We start from the raw sequence: 6,000 nt of genomic DNA, 5'->3' as shown, positions 1-6,000 counted from the left end.
AGTCTGGTTCTGATGCTTGATCTGTGTCTTTAAACTGTGTGATTTGTCTTTTAGTATGCCTTGTTTTTTTTTTTTCAAGCTGGATATGAGGTACCTGGTCCTTGTTTCTGCAAAGTTTTCTACTCCTGGGCCTCTGCTATGGTAAATTATGATTCTCTGTATCTGCTGTCTGTCTCTTCAACTTTGGGGGCCCTATGACCTCAGTTCTCTGATGGATCTAAGATGTTGATTTTCACTTTGTTCATTTTTATTCTTGTTGCATGAATGGGAAAAATGACTTTCAAGCTCCTTACGTGCTAGATTGGAAGCCAGAAGTATGCTGGACAAGAAATTGGAAGTCTATTGTCTTTTAAATACATTTTTTAAATTAGAAAAAGTACTCTTTTACATTTTACCACATAGGTACCATTTTTATTATCTTTATTCTTCTGTGATCCAAATTTCCATCTGGTATCATTTTTATTCTTCCTTAAGGGCTTCTTTTAACATTTCTTACAAAGCAGGTCAATTGGTGATACATTATTTGAGCTTGTCCATGTCGCAAAAAATATTAAGTTTTGCCTTTGTTTTTGAAAGATACTTCTTCTGGTCATATTGATTCCTTTTTTTTCTTTTAGTGCTTTAAAGATATTACTGTACTGTGTTCTGGATTGCATTGTTTCTGATGAGATGTTTTCTATCATTGCCTTGGAGTAGTTTACTTCCGATTTCTCTTGCTTAGGGTTCATTGAGCTTTTTGGATTTGAGAGTTTATAAATTTCATCAAAATGAAAATTTCCAGCCATTAGCTTTTTAGTATTTTTTCTATCTCTCTTTCTTCTATCCTTTTGAGACTCAAATTACTAATATATTAGGCTGTAGAATGATGTCCCACTTAGTCTTCTTTTCTTTCTGTGTTTCATTTTGGTTAGTTTCCATTGTCATGTCTTCTAGTTCACAAGCTTTTTTTTTTGCAATGTATAAATTGCTCTTTATCCCATTCAGAGGATTTTACATGTCTGGCATTGTATTTTAATCTCCAAAGAGTGAGTTTCTATCTCTCTCTTTTCTTTCTACCCTTTCTCTGCCAGGGTAACAAAAGTAATATATTAGGAGCTTTGATAATCATTCCTTACCTGTTTGTCCTGATCTCTCCTTCATCTCTCAGCAATTTGGGCAGGCTTGCTGCTGATGTACGGGCTTCCTCCATTTTGTTAAATCATTTCATTTGAAAGAATAGCATTATTTCTATGTCATATCCATAGAAATAATAATTTATGAATGTGCAATATAGGCCATATTTTTCTAAAGCTGTTATCTCATCTACTGGATTATAACCTGAGGGCTCATATTCAGTCATGACGTATATTCACTTTATTAAATGCTCTACAGGGCCTTGCACTTTGTAAATTTTCAATAATGAGGAAGAATACTATGTAATGACTTGCAAATGGAATTATTTTTCTCATTCAAAGTAAAAAAGGACACTGAAAGTAAGCAGAATTATAACAGTTCAACAATAAAGGTCAGTCAGCCACCAATTTTCTTGATATCCCTCACATGCCCCACCTTGAATTTTCAAAAGTTCTCATTATCAGGATCTGATGCGCAATATGAATGTCCTCCTCAGGTCTAAAGCTCTTGGGTTGAATTTTTCCATGGGAAAATTTTGTTCAATTGATTGAATATGGACGATCAGTAAAAAGACATCCAAAGCAAGTTTCTTAGGTTCCTAAGGCATACCCTGACACAGCAATTCAGGGCTATGTGACTTATTGGGGGAGTGGTCCTCAGGATGGGGAAGGGGAAGTAACAAAGCAAAGATGTAGTCTTGGGTAAAATCTAGCCTTGGCTGACCCATGGGACAGTAGGCTCTGGAGTATAAATAACAGAGCAGAGTGGTCACTGAGTTAAGGGGTTTGGACTTTTGTATCCTTCCCTCCCATCAGGCAGTTATTGGCTATAGCTGGAGATGGGGTGGTGGTATAATCTATTAGAGGTCACCAAACAGTCCATTTCACTGGGGAAGGTCACAAGGATAAGTCATTGGGAGGATGGATGCAGTGTCCTATTAAGAAAAATGGGAAGAGGAAAAAAATTAGGGAGGAGTACCAAGATCATGTACTATTGTAAAACAACTAGGTAAGGGGAAGATACTCTAGGTTTGTAATTTTAAGCTGAAGTGTGAATATCCCATATGTCATCTATTAATTTTGGAAAAGTAATAGATTTTATTTATTTGCTAGTATAAATTACTAATTTTGTTTTAATGCTTTGTGTTAGTTTCCTAGGGCTGCCATAACAAATTACCACAAACTGGGTGGCTTAAAACAAGAGAAATGTATTCTCTAACAGTTCCGGAGGCCAGAATTCTGAAATCAAGTTGTGGGCAGGGTCATACTCCTTTTAAAGATTCTAGGGAGGAATTCTTCCTTGCCTCTTTCAGCTTCTGGTGGTTGCTGGCAATCCTTGATGTTCCTTAGCTTGTGGCCAATAACTGCAGTCTCTGCCTCTGTCGTCACAAGGCTTTCTTCCCTGTATGTCTGTGTCTCTGTGTCCAAGTCTCTCTCTCCTTCCTCTTCTAAAGACAACAGTCATGAATTATGGCCCATCCTAATCTGATATGTTCTTATTATAACTTAATTACATCTGAAAAGGCCCTATTTCCAAGTAAGGTCACATTCACAGGTACTAGGGGTTAGGACTTTAACATATCTTTTGGGGGGACAGAATTCAACCCCCAACATGCTTGGAACTCTTGTCTATAAATTTAGAATAATACCTCAGAGTGTTGTTGCAAGGGTAAAACACTTGACCCCAAACAAATGTTCAGTAAATAAGAACAATGATAAACATAACAATATAGTGAACTTTATTGATTGCATATTTATGTACCAGATATCCTTTTAAAATATTTTATGTGTAATTACTCATCAAGTCCCCATCAGCTCTATTAGGTAGGCCTATTACTATATCCATTTCACATACGAGGGAATTGATGCCCATTGAGGTAAGCAATTTCCTAAAGGTCCCTTAGCTAGTGGAGCAGCTGAAATTTGAATACAGGTAGTGTAATCTCGTTCAATAGAATCCTAATAAAAATGAACAGAGGTGAGGTCCAGGCATAGTTGGGGGACAATTTTCTGGTTATTTAATCTTGCCACTCATGGTACTTAGAGTAATATAGTAGCCACTTTGTGACTATTTCTCATTAAAAAGTTAAAAAATAGGGGCTGGCCTGGTGGTGTAGTGGTTAAGTTCACACATTTCGCTTTGGAGGCCCGGGGTTCACAGGTTTAGATCCAGGTGTGGACCTATGCACTGCTTATCAAGCCATGCTGTGGTAGGCATCCCACATATAAAGTAGAGGAAGATGGGCACAGATGTTAGCCCAGGGCCAATCTTCCTCAGCAAAAAGAGGAGGATTGGCAATGGATGTTAGCTCAGGGGTAATCTTCCTCACCAAAAAAATAATTTTGAAACATTTGCCAGTGATTTTATCCAAGAGACAGGATGATGCTGTCTGATTACTCTGCCTCCACCCTATACATTCCCCATACCTTTTCCTTGCTTTATTTTTCTCTGTAGACTTCATCAGTATCTCATATGCTTGCTTATTTTACATATTCATTTCTTTATTTTTTGTGTCACCTCCACCAGAATGTAAGATCCATGAGAGTAGTCATTTTTGTTAGCTTTGATCACTGCCATATTTCCTGCCCTTAGAAATATGCCTGGGGTGGTTACCAGAGGCAGGGATGGGGGGGGTGGGCAAAATGGATCAAGGTGGTCAAAGGTATAAACTTCCAGTTACAGGATAAATAAGCCCTGGGGATGTAATGTACAGTGTGGTGACTAGAGTTAACAATACTGTATTGTATATTTGAAAGTTGCTAAGAGAGTAGACCTTAAAAGTTCTCATCAGGAGGAAAAAAATTATAACAAAAAAGGAAGGAAGAAAGAAAGAAAAAAGGAGAGAAAGAAACAGAAAAAAAAAAAAGAGAAAGAAAGAAAGAAAAAGAAAGAAAGAAAGAGAACAAAAGAAAGAAATATGACTGGCATGTAAAACACCAGCAGTTAATGTTGTTGGATTAATGGATGAATGAATGAAAGACAAGAAGACATAGAAGTTCCGTACATATCTAGGGCTGAAACTAAGTTGCTTTAGATATCTGGCAGAATTCTCCAACCTGCTTTTTTTCTCACAGCAACTTTGTCCTGGCTCTGGGGGTGCTCATGTCTAGAACATTCTAGCTCCCAGTTGATCATCATTCCTTAAGCTTTCCAGTTTTTTCTTTAACAGGACTAACATGGGAATATAATTGTTCTTCCTCATGTCCCCTTCAAAATGGCAAGCATTCCCCTGCAAACATCTTAATTTTCCTTTGTAGGTAATAGTGGATTCATTGTTCATTAATTTATCTTATTTTATGAAATCAACTACAGAGCTGGAGATTGTTTGAATCTATAGAGATTATATGTATCAACCCGGCTGGGTGCTTTAAACTATAACATATTGTAGGTGCTCAAAAACATTTTACCACAATGTAATGCAAAACTTACATGAAAAATGATTGAGGTAGTGTCACATGTACTATTCTTTGGTGGTGGTTTGCATTAGAATTGCCATTTCACTAAGAATCTACTTCTTTCCAAAAGTAAGGAATCTGAGCAAGTGCAATCAAACAGTTTGTAAAGTATTTGATTGGGCTCTACTGCTGCAAGTTTGGTGAGACTTTTGGGGGATCAGTAAGAAGACACGGTTAACTCACCAACATAAAATGATTTTCGGAAAGAGTTTGGTTTCCTGGGAAAACTCAAGGCCCTACTGGGAGTCGAACCCAGGATCTCCTGTTTACGAGACAGGCGCTTTAACCAACTAAGCCATAGAGCCACCTGAAATTGTAAGATTGAACTGAATCTATCTCATTTTACTTCGACTGGGTGAAAAAAGGAATTTATCCTGTCCGGTGTTATCTTTTGTCTTCAGAAAATATAGCAGCTCCAGGAAGATGCTTCGTTTACTCAGGACGCGCTGGAGACAGAAGACTACAAAAGGAAAAGTATTAGGCAGTTGCAGCGTTAGACGAAGGACTTTTCTTTTATCCCAAGGAAAAGCGTGACAGAAACTCGAGGCTAGGCAACATGTGGTAAAGCCTACTCAAAGGAAAAAAATGTATATCATTTTTTAAAAAAAACTTCAAGAATTTGCATAAAATAACTGGCCATATGTAACCAAGTAACTCGCTTGAGATACCTGGAGGTGCCAGATTTGTCAGAGGAGGAGCAAGCATCTCTCGGGTGGAGCCGAGGAGGCCGGGTGTTAAGGCAATCTTCCTTCAGCTACAGGTGTCAGCCTGTTTAGTTTCTCTTCAAATCTCATAACGTCATTTTCAACAGCACAGTAAAGATCTGTTGTGATAACTTTCCACATGGAGCCTCTCGGGAGGGGTGTGGAGGTGGGAGTGGGGGCAGGGAGGCAGGAGCCTCTGCAGCTTCGGCCTCAGGAAATTTGGCGAACATCTGAAAAATCCAACCGAGAAAAAGAACCATTTGTTTGTTTCAGTTTCCCCCACCTTTTGTCCTCTTCTGTTCCTTTCGGGCTAGGTTTTTATACTCAGGCAGTTCCGAAAATCAGCTCGCAGAAGAGGTTACGCTTTCTGCCCTCTAATCAGGTCCGTGCACCCCGCGGTGACCCGCCCTTTTCTCCCCAGTGATCGCATCCCCCTCGGGGACGTGCAGAGAGCCAGGCCCGCGGGCGGTCCACCTGATCGCGGCTGCGCGCCCCTAGAAGGCCCAGCGTAGGGTCGGGGTGTCTGCGGGCCCCGGGGCCACTAGGACAGGCGGGGACTGAGACGACTGCGGGGATGAGAGCAGGGAGGCCGGGACAGGGGAGGGGACACGAGGACCCGCCCAGATCGCTTTTGCGGTGGTGGAGCAGGCAGGATCTTCAGGGCCCGGGAGGATGCGAAAATTCGCATCAAATGCAAAGGGATCCCGGCCCTGAACTTTGGGACTTAA

General features: G+C 40.0%; 1 non-coding gene across 1 annotated transcript; it reads right to left on the bottom strand.

Moving 5' to 3' along the window:
- Nucleotides 1–4,799: 4,799 nt before the first annotated feature.
- Nucleotides 4,800–4,873, bottom strand: TRNAT-CGU (transfer RNA threonine (anticodon CGU)). The gene has a single exon. It is a non-coding gene; the product is annotated as a tRNA-Thr (tRNA).
- Nucleotides 4,874–6,000: the final 1,127 nt, after the last annotated feature.

The sequence above is a fragment of the Diceros bicornis genome, chromosome 14 (genome assembly GCF_020826845.1).
Source record: "Diceros bicornis minor isolate mBicDic1 chromosome 14, mDicBic1.mat.cur, whole genome shotgun sequence".
Classification (NCBI taxonomy): Eukaryota; Metazoa; Chordata; class Mammalia; order Perissodactyla; family Rhinocerotidae; genus Diceros; species Diceros bicornis.
This window is presented reverse-complemented; position numbering and strand designations above follow the sequence as displayed.